Below are 15,474 nucleotides of genomic sequence, written 5' to 3'. Positions count from 1 at the left end.
AGAGGGGAAGCAATCACAATACAATTAGTTTTATCATTCAATCAGCAGGAGCTGTATTTTGATTTTTAAGATGACCATTAAAAATAAAAACCCAATACATCATCCCACTGCTATTATAGATTCCATTCTTCAGAAAGTCATCTGAGGTCAACTCACTTAGTATCAATATATCTTGGTAAAAGCAGGGGGGAAAAAAACAACATAAAGATAAAACAGAGCAGATACAAAAATATTGAATGGCAAAACGGTAATGTGGCTGGACTTCCCTGCTGGTCCAGCGGTTGAGAGTCCACTTGTAAGCACAGAGGACATGGGTTTGACCCCTCGTCTGGGAGGATTCCACATGCCACAGGGCACTGGGCCCGTGTGCCACAACTACTGAACCCACACACATACTGAAACCTGCATGCCCCAGAGCCTGTGCTCTGCCAACAAGAGAAGCCGCCACAACGAGAAGCCTGAGCGCCACAGCTAGAGAAAGCCTTCGAGCAGCAATGAAAACCCAGTGCAGCCAAAACTAAATGAATAAACGAATAAAATTAAAAAGAAAATAAGTGACCAATACTCAACTGCCAAAAAAAATCAGCTTATCCAAAACACCTATGAGAACACAAGATGAAAGCAATCTGCAGACTACTTCTATCATTGTTTACTAATTTCACTGTCATATGAAAACAACCATATTTCCTTCACATTCACAAATTTTAATAAATAAAACTAAAAATCTTTCTCAGATAGACATTGATGTTTGCAAACACTTGATATAAAGAGCAAAAAGGATAAACAGTTCTATTTAATAAACAACTGTGCTTTTTGTTCATTTAAAAAGTTATTTGAATTAATGTTACAATTTTCAGACCTTTAAGAAGGACCTAGATGAACAAATCATACTTATTCAGTTTTTTTCCCTTTTTATATTTTTCTCCCCCTATACTAGTGATTCTCAAATGCAGTCCTTGAACCAGCAGCATCAACTAGGAATCATCTAAAATCTGTTTAAAATGAAAATTCTTGCTGTCTCCCCACCACCACTGTGGAGGCAGAGGCTCACGTGCATTCCAGATGAGCAGTACCCATAATCTACTGCCATGGCCAAGGAAGTACCCGTAACCTGCCGTCATGGCTGAAGAAGGCATTGTTGCTGGCGGTGTAATAGATATTAATCCTGCTTTACAAGAGGTGCTGAGACCATCGTCATCCATGATGGCCTGGCACGTGGAACTCACAAAGCTGCCAAAGCCTTAGACAAGTGCCAAGTCCATCTTTGCATGCTTTTATCCAACTGTGATGAGCCTATATATGTCAAGTTGGTGGAGGTCCTTTGTTTCTTTGTTGTTTTTTTGTTTGTTTTTTAATGTTTCCTAATCAGCTTGTGCCAGAGTCAGCTCCCGGTCTTGTTTTTGCTGACTGTATAGAGATTCACCATTTTGGCAGCAAAGATGTTTGGATGCAAAGATGCACATTTGCATCTTTGGATGCAAAAACTTGACTGCGGCATAGACCATGAATTCCTTATTGCCAAATTCAGACTTAAATTGAAGAAAGTAGGGAAAACCACTAGACCATTCAGGTGTGACCTAAATCAAATCCCTTATGATTATATAGTGGAAGTGAGAAATAAATTCAAGGGATTAGATCTGATAGACAGAGTGCCTGAAGAACTATGGACAGAGGTTTGTGACATTGTACAGGATGCAAGGATCAAGATCATCCCCAAGGAAAAGAAATGCAAAAAGGCAAAATGGTTGTCTGAGGTGCCCTTACAAATAGCTGTGAATAGAAGAGAAGGGAAAGGCAAAGGAGAAAACGAAAGATATACCCATTTGAATGCAGAGTTCCAAAGAATAGTAAGAAGAGATAAGAAAGCCTTCCCCACTGATCAGTGCAAAGAAATAGAGGAAAACAATAGAATGGGGAAGTCTAAGATCTCTTCAAGAAAATTAAGAGATACCAAGGGAATATTTCATGAAAAGATGGGCACAATAAAGGACAGAAATGGTATAGACCTAAGAGAAGCAGAAGATATTAAGAAGAGGTGGAAAGAATACACAGAAGAACTGTACAAAAAAGATCTTCACAATCCAGATAATCACAATGGTGTGATCAACAACCTAGAGCCAGACATCCTGCAATGTGAAGTCAAGTGGGCCTTCAAAAGCAGCACTATGAACAAAGCTAGCGGAGGTGATGGAATTCCAGTTGAGCTATTTCAAATCCTGAAAGATGATGCTGTGAAAGTGCTGCACTCAATATGCCAGCAAATTTGGAAAACTCAGCAGTGGCCACAGGATTGGAAAAGGTCAGTTTTCATTCCAGTCCCAAAGAAAGGCAATGCCAAAGAATGCTCAAACTACCGCACATTTCACTCATCTCACATGCTAGTAAAGTAATGCTCAAAATTCTCCAAGCAAGGCTTCAGCAATACGTGAACCATGAACTTCCAGATGTTCAAGCTGGTTTTAGAAAAGGCAGAGGAACCAGAGATCAAATTGCCAACATCCATGGGATCATCGAAAAAGCAAGACAGTTTCAGAAAAACATCTACTTCTGCTTAATTGACTGTACCAAAGCCTTTGACTGTGTGGATCACAACAAACTGTGGAAAATTCTTCAAGACGGGAATACCAGACCACCTGACTTTCCTCTTGAGAAACCTGTATGCAGGTCAGGAAGCAACAGTTAGAACTGGACATGGAATAACAGACTGGTTCCAAATAGGGAAAGGAGTACGTCAAGGCTGTATATAATCACCCTGCTTATGTAACTTATATGCAGAGTACATCATGCAAAATGCCAGGCTGGATGAAGCACAAGCTGGAATCAAGATTGCCAGGAGAAATATCAATAACCTCAGATATGCAGATGACACTAGCCTTATGGCAGAAAGTGAAGAAGAACTAAAGAGCCTCTTGATGACAGTGAAAGTGGAGAGTGAAAAAGTTGGCTTAAAACTCAACATTCAGAAAACTAAGATTATGGCATCTGGTCCCATCACTTTCATGGCAAAAAGATGAGGAAACAATGAAAACAGTGAGAGACTATTTTGGGGGCTCCAAAATCACTGCAGATGGTGACTGCAACCGTGAAATTAAAGGACATTTGCTCCTTGGAAGAAAAGTTATGAAACTAGACAGCATATTAAAAAGCAGAGACATTACTTTGTCAACAAAGTTTTGTCTAGTCAAAGCTTTGGTTTTTCCAGTAGTCATGTATGGATGTGAGAGTTGGACTATAAAGAAAGCTGAGCACTGAAGAATTGATGCTTTTGAGCTGTGGTACTGGAGAAGACTCTTGAGAGTCCCTTGAATTGCAAGGAGATCCAACCAGTCCATCCTAAAGAAAATCACTCCTGAATAGTCATCGGAAGGATGGATGGATGTTGAAGCTGAAGCTCCAATACTTTGGCCACCTGATGTGAAGAACTGACTCACTGGAAAAGACTCTGATGCTGGGAAAGATTGAAGGCAGGAGGAGAAGGGGATGACAGAGGACGAGATGGCTGGATGGTATCACCGACTCAATGGACATGAGTCTGAGTAAACTCTGGGAGTTGGTGATGCACAAGGGAGGCCTGCCGTGCTTCAGTCCATGGGGTCACAAATAGTTGGACATGACTCAGCGACTGAACTGAACTGAATCAACTTGTAATTAAATTACAGATAAACTTAACATGATATGTTTAATGAAATAGTAAATAGCTGAACTTGCCAATAAGAAATCAGTTGACTTTTTTCCACATTGAAAACAGAATATTACCCCTTAGAAAAAGAACGGCAGCTTGGCTTTCTTTAGAATTTTAGGGATATGAGCATTTGCACACAGATTCCTGGAAATTGCTTAGCATTCCAAGGCACTTATTTAAATCCTGTGAGAAGTCTGATAGTGCAGGTGAGAAAGGAAGCACACTAATCCATTTCTTTCACAGGTAAGGGAGAGGCTGCTACTCCCTCCCCACCAGCCTGGGGCTTCTCTCCCCATGCACACGGACTGGTGGAGGCCTTTGTGCTATACACCAAATAGACCCAATTAAGGCTGATGACAACAAGAAACTACAAGAATGGGTGGTGGTTGTTGTTGTTTAGTCATTAAGTTGTGTCCAACTCTTTTGTGACCCCATGGACTGGAGTCTGCCAGGCTTCTCTGTCCATGGGATTTTTCAGGCATGAATACTGGAATGGGTTGCCATTTCCTCCTCCAAGGGATCTTCCCAACCCAGGGATCAAACCCACGTCTCCTGCATTGGCAGGTGGATTCTTTACCACTTAGCCACCAGGGAAGCCCCAGAGGAATGGGTAGATTCTCTTAAACTGACTGAGAGGGAAAACCCAGTAAAGTGGTTGGTTGCATCTGTGTGGTAGGTAAGGACTATGGCAAAGAGTCTCAGGCACACGATGCCACTAAGCAGTACTTCAGATGCAAGAAATGAAGAAATAAAAAACATGGCTCTGGTTTCTCAAAAAGAAAAGGAAGAAAGGAATGCAAATTTGGGGGCCTTACCTCAAGACCTCTTAAGTCAGAATCACTGGAGTAGGGCCCAGTAACAGCTCTCCAGGTTGTACTGATGCACAGGCAGTTTTGTGAACCATATTCTCAGTTATCAGGTCCCAGCACAGGTACATCTTGAGTCTCTTCAGCTTTTTCATGTTCTACCAGCTCAGATCTAAAGGAGAGAAGAGTGAAAATGGCTTACAAATGGAAGCCTATACTCACTCGTATCTGCTACTCCCTCCACTCATGACCACCTGCCTAACTCAAGAGTAGACTTAACATAGTAGGACATGAGGCATCTACACCTCCTTACTCTGCTAAAGCTCAGGAACTGACACTGCAAGATGGAGGTGGAGAGGGGTACTATTTATCATAAGAAGAATTACAGAGCAATTGACTCCTAAATTATGTGTACATGCAACATCAACTGCAATAATAGTTCAGATATACTTTAAAAAGAGATCCATTAGAACTTTCCCTTATACAACATGTGCTTATATTGGGCCCATCTTTGTATAATGATGGGGAAAAACCAAATACAAAAGTAAGTGAGCACACTGCTTTCAGTTTCTTTCTGTTTGGACTTAACCCCTGCTTGGTCAAAGAAATTAGAAAAATTAGGACTGGGAGAAATATCAATAACCTCAGATATGCAGATGACACCACCCTTATGGCAGAAAGTGAAGAGGAACTAAAGAGCCTCTTGATGAAAGTGAAAGAGGAGAGTGAAAAAGTTGGCTTAAAGCTCAACATTCAAAAAATGAAGATCATAGCATCTGTCCCATCACTTCATGGGAAATAGATGGGGAAACAGTGGAAACAGTGTCCCACTTTATTTTTGGGGGGCTCCAAATTCACTGCAGATGGTGACTGCAGCCATGAAATTAAAAGACGCTTAGTCCTTGGAAGAAAAGTTATGACCAACCTAGATAGCATATTCAAAAGCAGAGACATTACTTTGCCGACAAAAGTCCGTCTAGTCAAGGCTATGGTTTTTCCTGTGGTCATGTATGGATGTGAGAGTTGGACTGTGAAGAAGGCTGAGCGCCAAAGAATTGATGCTTTTGAACTGTGGTGCTGGAGAAGACTCTTGAGAGTCCCTTGGACTGCAAGGAGATCCAAGCAGTCCATTCTGAAGGAGATCAACCCTGGGATTTCATTGGAAGGAATGATGCTAAAGCTGAAACTCCAGTACTTTGGCCACCTCATGCAAAGACTTGACTCATTGGAAAAGACTCTGATGCTGGGAGGGATTGGGGGCAGGAGAAGAAGGGGACCACAGAGGATGAGATGGCTGGATGGCATCACTGACTCGATGGACGTGAGTCTGAGTGAACTCCGGGAGTTGGTGATGGACAGGGAGGCCTGGCGTGCTGCCATTCGTGGGGTCACAAAGAGTGGGATAAGACTGAGGGACTGAACTGAACTGAACTGATACAGTTACAAGTCTCTTCCCAATTAAAAGCCATTAAAAAAGTAAAGATGTAACCAATGAATAGAGACACTGGTATATGTACCATATTGTGGTAAGCTCTGATGAGGGAGGAGAGACTATAAGTATAAAAAATACAAAAACACAACAAATGAAAAACAACCCTAGAACAGCTACTGTAGATCTACAGATGATCAGAGGATGAAACAGCAGTGTGAGCTGAAGTGAGATGTAGAAACTGAACTGGTCTTTCAAGGAGGGATGTAGGGAGATGGGAAGGAAAATTCCAGACAGGTAAATGTCATGAGCAAAGTCCCTGAATATCACACTTGGCATATTTGGGGAATAACCAACTAGACTGATTTAGCTGCAGTGGACATCCATGTAAGAAAGATTAGAGACACAGATGAGGTTTGTTTAACTGTGGCCTTAAGTGTCAGGCTGGGGCATTTGACTTTTCTGAGAGCAATGAGGAACATTTAAAATTCTAGGGATATGATGAAAGCAGTATTTCAGGAAGACTGATTTGAGCAATCATTGGAAGGACTGATGCTAAAGCTGAAACTCCAATACTTTGGCCACCTGATGTGAACTGACTCACTGGAAAAGACCCTGATGCTGGGAAAGATTGAAGGTGGGAGGAGAAGGGGACAACAGAGGATGAGATGGCTGGCTGGCCTCACCAACTTGATGGACATTAGTTTGAGTAAGCTCCGGGAGTTGGTGATAGACGGGGAAGACTGGCGTGCTGCAGCCCACGGGATCGCAACGAGTTGGACATGACTGAGCAACTGAACTGACCTGATTTGACCAAAAGTGTAGAGTAAATAACAGTTAGGCTTCACAAGCTGTCAAATGCGTATGAAATCACCTGGGATCCTATGATTCAGTAGATCTGGGGAGGCCAAGACTGCGTTTCTAACACTCTTAGTGATGCCTAAACTGCTGGTCCTCAGACAGTACTTTGAGTAGTGTGGGATTATGATATGTTTTAAATTCAAAATATCCACTGAGGCATAATAAAGAAAATGTCATACAGAAAAAAATAATTATTTACAAATTTATTATTCTAGTCTGTTCCATTTCTTTGCAAGGAGCAGTCATTTCTCCCTCAACCAGCTGATATAAAAAGAGAGACTATAAAAAAGAAAAAACATAAAAGAATCTTACAGAAACAAATGCAGACAGTATGGTAGAATGTCTCCAGGAAATGGAAAAGCAACAGTCACTGCTCTCCCCATGTCTCTGGCTGTATGCCTTCCTATCTCCTTCTGCTTCCTTCTTCTGTTTACTCACCAGTTCATCCATTAGGACTCTCAGTCCTGATGCCAAATAACTCTGAGTTCAATCATCTACTACCGTCTTACTGCAGGTTCTTAAATCTCAGTTCATATTGTCAGGAAAGAACCAGAATGGACCACCTTTGGATTCCTCCCAGGGTTAGGAGTCCATCTCTAGTTCAGTCATCTGTTACTTGGACAGAGAAGAGAGTCTTTTGTATAATATTTCAGGGACTGTGAGTGAAATGAAGAGGGTGTGTTGGGGATGGAAGGCAAATTGACCAACACATCTAAAATGACTGGTGGGAAAGAGTCTCAGGCTCAGTTGAGGCCTCTGTTGTTTGCACAAGATGTCAAATACTTTCCATGCTCTAAAGGCAGGTGCTTTTCTGAACATGTTAAAACATTGAGAAACAAGTTTTATTAGCCTTAAGTTATGATCCGCCTCCAGACTACTCATTTGAAAAGACTCTGATGCTGAGAAAGATTGAGGGCAGGAGGAGAAGGGGACGACAGAGGATGAGATGGTTGGATGGCATCACCGACTCAATGGACATGGGTTTGGGTAGACTCCGGCAGTTGGTGACGGAGAGTCGGACATGACTGAGCAACTGAACTGAATTGAACCAGACTACATGAGTTGGTGAAAAATTCACTGAGGCTGAAGAAGCAAGTGGTGAGGTAGGTCCCCAGCCCTGCTGTACATTCCTGCCCCTACCACCCCATACAGGAGACTGGAGAGGAGAGTTCCTATCCCCTCTTGGAGTCTGCTCAAATTCATGTCCATTGAGTGAGTGATGCTATCTAACTGTCTCATCCTCTGTCACCCCTTCTCCTTTTGCCTTCTATCTTTCCCAGCATCAGGGTCTTTTCCAGTGAGTCAGCTCTTCATTTCAGTTGGCCAAAGTACTGGAACTTCAGCTTCAGCATCAGCCCTTCCAATGAATATTCAGGGTTGATTACCTTTAGGATTGAATGGTTTGATCTCCTTGCTGTCCAAGTCACTCTCAAGAGTCTTCTCCAGCACCACAATTTGAAAGCATCAATTCTGCAGTGCTCAGCCTTCTTTACGGTCCAACTCATATCTGTATATGACTACTGGAAAAACCATAGATTTGACTATACTATACTCACTTCTCACGCTAACTGCTAAATTCATTCATTCCCCCCCTTTTTTTCTCATAGAGACTTCTCTGTGTCTGGCACTATTCAATCAGTATACTCAAACTCCTCATGAAACTTATATTTGAGCATGTGGCAGTGCAGGTAATAAATAATATACCATTAAAATATATCAGAGGACAGTAAATGCTATATGAATAAAACAATGGCAGGGGAAAAGAACAGATTGCTTCAACAGTGTAATTTGAAACAGAGGGCCAGGGGGCTTCCCTGGTGGCACAGTGGATAAGAAACCGCCTGCCAATGCATGATACATGGGTTCAATCCCTGGTCCAACAAGATCCCATATATTGTGGAGCAACTAAGCCCGTGTGCCACAACTATTGAGTCTGTGCTCTAGGGCCTGGGAGCCACAGCCACAGTAGCCCTCACACCCTACAGCCCATGCTTTTGCAAGAGAAGCCACCACAATGAGAAGCCCTCACATTGCAACTAGAGAAAAACCTGCACAGCAAGGAAGATCCAGCACAACCAAAAATGAGTAAATAAATTAATTAAAATTATTAATAAAATAAAATGAGGTCATGAGAGTCCATGGTGGTCCAGTAGGTAGAACTCCACACGTCTACTGCAGGGTGTCTGGGTTCACTCCTTGGTCAGGGAACTACAATCCTCAAGCCTTGCATTGCCCCCCTCCACCAAAGAAAAAAGAGATAAAATAAGGGATCAGAAAAACATAGTAAGGGCTCAGAGAAGGCTTCCTAAAGGTGACATTTTGAGCAAAGAAACAGCCCAGGCCAAAGACAATGGAGGCAATGACTGTGGGTCACGTTGACAGCCAAGGAAATAAGGGTAAGCAGATAGGGGGTCCCTGGAGAAAGAGAACCAGACATGGCTTTCTTGACATAAGAGAAACCATTTTTTGACCTAAGCTAATTTGTGATCTAAGCCTAGCCATGATGTTTGCCTTTGAACAGGTCGACTAGATGGACATGAGTTTGAGCAAGCTCTGGGAGTTGGTAATGGACAGGCAAGTGAGGTGTGCTGCAGTTCCTGGGGTTGCAAAGAGTCAGACATGACTGAGTGAACTGACTGAAGAGAACCAAAGAATGTAGAAACAAATGACTGTTATCAGGCAAGAGATGGCATCATGGACTCAATGGACATGCTGCTGCTGCTAAGTCGCTTCAGTCGTGTCCGACTCTGTGCAACCCCATAGATGGCAGCCCACCAGGCTCCCCTATCCCTGCGATTCTCCAGGCAAGAACACTGGAGTGGGTTGTCATTTCCTCCTCCAATGCATGAAAGTGAAAAGTAAAACTGAAGTCGCTCAGTAGTGTCCGACTCTTAGCGACCCCATGGACTGCAGCCTTCCAGGCTCCTCCATCCATCAGATTTTCCAGGCAGTGGGGTGCCATAAGCAAATTTCAGAAGATAGTGAAGGACAGGGAAGCCTGGTGTGCTGCAGTCCATAGGGTCACATAGAGTTGGACATGACTTAGCGACTGAACAACAGGCAAGAGAATCAATGATAGCAAATATAAAATATCAAGTTATAAAGATGCCCAGTTCTGTTTCAATGGTAAAGATTCGCTTGAGATGCTCAACCATCAAATCAACTGGAACTTGAGGGATGATGATGTTGATCTTTTCTCAAGTTCTTTATTTCAACTAAGGCTTGGACTTTGACTTTCCAAGCCCCTTCCTAAATATGCATGTACCCTTAAAACTTTCCAACTTTGCAGTTTGTGGAGAAACTGCTTTGGGAAAGAACCCTGGTGTTCTCTGTACTTGCTGCAAGAAATAAATCCTTTCTACTCATGATCTTTGGCTTGGTTAGGTCTTTTGGCTCGACAGCCACCAACAGGCCAACTCAGTTTCAGCATTAACACGAGAATAGGAGGAGAAACCAAATTCTGGTAAATAGCTCTCTGAATACTATAGTAAGAGGGACAGTGCTATGCTTTCATTTGGCATAGGAAAAATAGACAGGCAACTGCAAAACAAATTCAACAAACTAACCTATTACAGGGAACTGAACTCTTTATTTCAGAAGTGTTTTAAATCAGTAAAACCTTTAGGTACTTTTCAAGTTCAAAAACTTTCAGGTGTAGATATTCTAAAAACCAGAACAGCCTTGAAACCATTTAAAACTCAAATCAAATTCTCTGAAAGTGTTTATAAAAATGACAACGGATTTTACTCAAAGAGAAAATGCCCTAGAAGGAAAAAGCAGATCAGAATTGTTTTAACACATCAGAAAATAGCTGAAACACATAGAAAATAGTTCAAAATACACCTAGATGCCACATGTCAGATCATCATCTGATGTTTGGAATAAAGATCTAGAACCAAAAGTATAAAAGCTCATAAGCTAGCTCAGTGCTAAATGACACTGACCATTCTCCAGTGAGGAAAGGACAATCAGCTAAAATAAAGAGGGACACAAAAAAGCAAACTACAGCATTAAATGCTTGTGACTTTAAAAGAGATTAAAAACTGCATAGTAGAGGTCTTCCTATTATAATTATTATCACTATGAGAGAGAGAACATTCCAGAGAGAAACTACAAAAAATGCTATGGATTCATGAAGGCTAAGATAATACAAATCTGAGAAGGGATGCTGTGCGTAGTTTCTCAGTTGTGTCCAATTCTTTGCAACCCCAAGGACTGTAGCCTGCCAGTCTCCTCTGTCCATGGGGATTCTCCAGGCAAGAATACTGGAGTGGGTTGCCATTCCCTTCTCCAAGGGATCTTCCCAAACCAGGGATTGAACCCAGATCTCCTGAATTGCAGGCAGATTCTTTACCACCTGAGCCACCAGGGAGCAAGAGATTTTTTTTTTTTAATGTCATAAAAACAGCGGCAATGAATATTGTTTCTGCCATGGAACAGCACGAGAACATTTTATTCAAGAATATCCAAGGAAAAAACTTATATTTAAATGGCACGTATGTCAGATAAATCCAGAAATTTTAATGAAAAATAAGAAAGCAGCTTCTATGTTTAAAATTATTATACTTTTACCTAGGAATAAAAGTGTTATATTTCTAGATATTTCTCTGTATATTCTAATAGTAAATGATTACTTAGGTATATAATAGCCTGATTCTCAATGTTAAAATGAGACAAACCAAACAACAAAGATTTAACAAACTATTGGGACTTTATATTTCACATTGTTATCAACACAATGCAATGCAACATATCTCTTAGCCTTTGTTCATTCTTCACTTTTTTCCAAAGTAAAATTAAGGGGGTTTCCTCCTCTGAAAATTGACAGGTGGGGGAGAAAAAGAGCCATCAGTTCAGTTCAGTTCAGTCATTCAGTCGTGTCCGACTCTTTGCGACCCCATGAATCACAGCATGCCAGGCCTCCCTGTCCTTCACCAACTCCCAGAGTTCACTCAAATTCATGTCCATTGAGTCAGTGATGCCATTCAGCCATCTCATCCTCTGTCATCCCTTTCTCCTCCTGCCCCCAATCCCTCCCAGGATCAGGGTCTTTTCCAATGAATCAACTCTGCATGAGGTGGCCAAAGTATTGGAATTTCAGCTTCAGCATCAGTCCTTCCAATGAACACCCAAGACTGATCTCCTTTAGGATGGACTAATTGGATCTCCTTGCAGTCCAAGGGACTCTCAAGAGTCTTCTCCAACACCACAGTTCAGAAGCATCAATTCTTCAGTGCTCAGCTTGCTTCACAGTCCAACTCTCACATCCATACATGATCACTGGAAAAACCATAGCCTTGACTAGAGGGACCTTAGTCAGCAAAGTAATGTCTCTGCTTTTGAATATGCTATCTAGGTTGGTCATAACTTTCCTTCCAAGGAGTAAGCATCTTTTAATTTCATGGCTGCAGTCACCATCTGCAGCGATTTTGGAGCCCCCTTAAAAATAAAATCTGGCACTGTTTCCACTGTTTCCCCATCTATTTCCCATAGTGATGGGACCAGATGCCATGATCTTCATTTTCTGAATGTTGAGCTTTAAGCCAACTTTTTCACTCTCCTATTTCACTTTCATCAAGAGGCTTTTTTGTTCCTCTTCACTTTCTGCCATAAGGGTGGTGTCATCTGCATATCTGAGGTTATTGATATTTATCCCAGCAAACTTGATTCCAGCTTGTGCTTCTTCCAGCCCAGCGTTTCTCATGATATACTCTCAGGTTGGTAGGTGCCCAATATGCTACTGGAAATCAGTGGAGAAATAACTCCAGAAAGAATGAAGGGATGGAGCCAAAGCAAATCAATCTCCAGTTGTGGATGTGACTGGTGATAGAAGCAAGGTCCGATGCTATAAAGAGCAATATTGCATAGGAGCCTGGAGTGTCAGGTCCATGAATCAAGGCAAATTGGAAGTGGTCAAACAGGTGATGGCAAGAGTGAATGCCAACATTCTAGGAATCAGCAAACTAAAATGGACTGGAATGGGTGAATTTAACTCAGATGACCATTATATCTACTACTGCGGGCAGGAATCCCTTAGAAGAAATGGAGTAGCCACCATGGTTAACAAAAGAATCCAAAATGCAGTACTTGGATGCAATCTCAGAAACAACAGAACGATCTCTGTTTGTTTCCAAGGCAAACCATTCAATATCACAGTAATCCAAGCCTATGCCCCAACCAGTAACACTGAAGAAGCTCAAGTTTAACAGTTCTATGAAGACCTACAAAACCTTTTAGAACTAACACCCAAAAAAGATGCCCTTTTCATTATAGGGGACTGGAATGCAAAAGTAGGAAGTCAAGAAACACCTGGAGTAACAGGCAAATTTGGTCTTGGAATATGGAATGAAGCAGGGCAAAGGCTAATAGAGTTTTACCAAGAGAATGCACTGGTCATAGCAAACACCCTCTTCCAACAACACAAAAGAAGACTCTACACATGGACATCACCAGATGGTCAACATCGAAATCAGATTGATTATATTCTTTGCAGCCAAAGATGGAGAAGCTCTACACAGTCAACAAAAACAAGACCAGGAACTGACTATGGCTCAGATCATGAACTCCTTATTGCCATATTCAGACTTAAATTGAAGAAAGTAGGGAAAACCACTAGACCATTCAGGTATGACCAAAATCAAATTCCTTATGATTATACAGTGGAAGTGAGAAATAGATTTAAGGGACTGGATCTGATAGAGTGCCTGATGGACTATGGACGGAGGTTTGTGACATTGTACAGGAGACAGGGATCAAGACCATCCCCATGGAAAAGAAATGCAAAAAGAGCAAAATGGCTATCTGAGGAGGCTTTACAAGTAGCTGTGAAAGAAGAGAAGCAAAAAGCAAAGGAGAAAAGGAAAGATACACCCATTTGAATGCAGAGTTCCAAAGAATAGCAAGGAGAGATAAGAAAGCCTTCCTCAGCAATCAATGCAAAGAAATAGAGGAAAACAACAGAATGGGAAAGACTAGAGATCTCTTCAAGAAAATTAGAGATACCAAGGGAACATTTTATGAAAAGATGGGCTCGATAAAAGACAGAAATGGTATGGGCCTAACAGAAGCAGAAGATATTAAGAAGAGGTGGCAAGAATACATGGAAGAACTGTACAAAAAAGATCTTCATGACCCAGATAATCACGATGGTGTGATCACTCACCTAGAGACAGACATCCTGGAATGTGAAGTCAAGTGGGCCTTAGAAAGCATTGCTACAAACAAAGCTGGTGGAGGTGATGGAATTCCAGCTGAGCTATTTCAAATCCTGAAAGATGATGCCGTGAAAGTGCTGTACTCAATATGCCAGCAAATTTGGAAAACTCAGCAGTGGCCACAGGACTGGAAAAGGTCAGTTTTCATTCCAATCCCAAAGAAAGGCAATGCCAAGAATGCTCAAACTACCACACATTTCACTCATCTCACATGCTAGTAAAGTAATGGTCAAAATTCTCCAAGTCAGGCTTCAGCAATACGTGAACCATGAACTTCCAGATGTTCAAGCTGGTTTTAGAAAAGACAGAGGACCAGAGATCAAATTGCCAACATCCATAGGATCATCGAAAAAGCAAGAGTTCCAGAAATACATCTATTTCTGCTTTATTGACTCTGCCAAAGCCTTTGACTGTGTGGATCATAATATACTGTGGAAAATTCTGAAAGAGATGGGAATACCAGACCACCTAACCTGCTTCTTGAGAAACCTATCTGCAGGTCAGGAAGCAACAGTTAGAACTGGACATGGAACAACAGACTGGTTCCAAATAGGAAAAGGAGTACGTCAAGGCTGTATATTGTCACCCTGCTTATTTAACTTATATGCAGAGTACATCATGAGAAATGAACAATACATACTTTCTTTTGCAATGTTTACATACCCTCTTCCCTAGCAGATTTGTCTACCTGCTGTGGGGCTGGCCCTTGTGTTTCATGATAGCTTCAGGAATTTCCCTTTTTCTCAACAATGATATCATCCTTGACAAGGTCAACATGAATTTTGCTATGTCTTTTTTGTGCTCTCTATGACTTTTTTGACAACCTGACTTCACACTTTCTCAGCCTTACTGACTTCTTTTTATTTATTTATTTGGCTGTTCCAGGACTTAGTTGCAGCATGTGGTATCCAGTTCCTTGACCAGGGATGGAATTCAGGCCCCCTGCATTGAGAGTGAGACATCTTAGCCACTGGACCACCAGGAAAGTCCCTCATCCTTACTGGTTTCTTGTCACTTATCTTCCTTGGATATGGAAACTGCTCAGCCTCCAAGATATTAAACTGAAATGTTCATCCCTAGCTATCACCTCTTGCTTGTTACTTCTCCATTCTATTGAACCTGGTTTTTGTTCTCAGGATAACATATATTCCATCAACCCTCAACCCGTAGTATTGGGGTTATGACTACAGATTTAATTAATTAGTTTACTACTTCTATTTATTTTCATGGCTACAGATTTTAGAGTCAAACTCCCTAGGTTTAAATCCAACTCTGCCTTTCACTAGCTGAGTGACCAGGGATGACTTATTTAATCTGTCTATGCCCTAAATTTCTCTCAGGATTCCTTTGAAGGTTAAATGAGATAATCCACATAAACCTGGCTCATATTAAATACGTGTAGTATCAGCATTTCATTTGGCTTGACTTATCCTCTGTAGAGCCTAGTGATTACAGTCATCCTGGTTATCTCTCAGTCTGGTT

The 15,474-nt window shown here is 41.6% G+C and overlaps 1 pseudogene; it reads left to right on the top strand.

The window, feature by feature from the left end:
- LOC102184814 lies at window positions 1,120-4,426 on the top strand (annotated as a pseudogene).

This window comes from Capra hircus, chromosome 11, assembly GCF_001704415.2.
Source record: "Capra hircus breed San Clemente chromosome 11, ASM170441v1, whole genome shotgun sequence".
NCBI lineage: Eukaryota > Metazoa > Chordata > Mammalia > Artiodactyla > Bovidae > Capra > Capra hircus.
The sequence above is the reverse complement of the archived record's forward strand: the minus strand, read 5'-3'. Positions and strand labels throughout refer to the sequence as shown.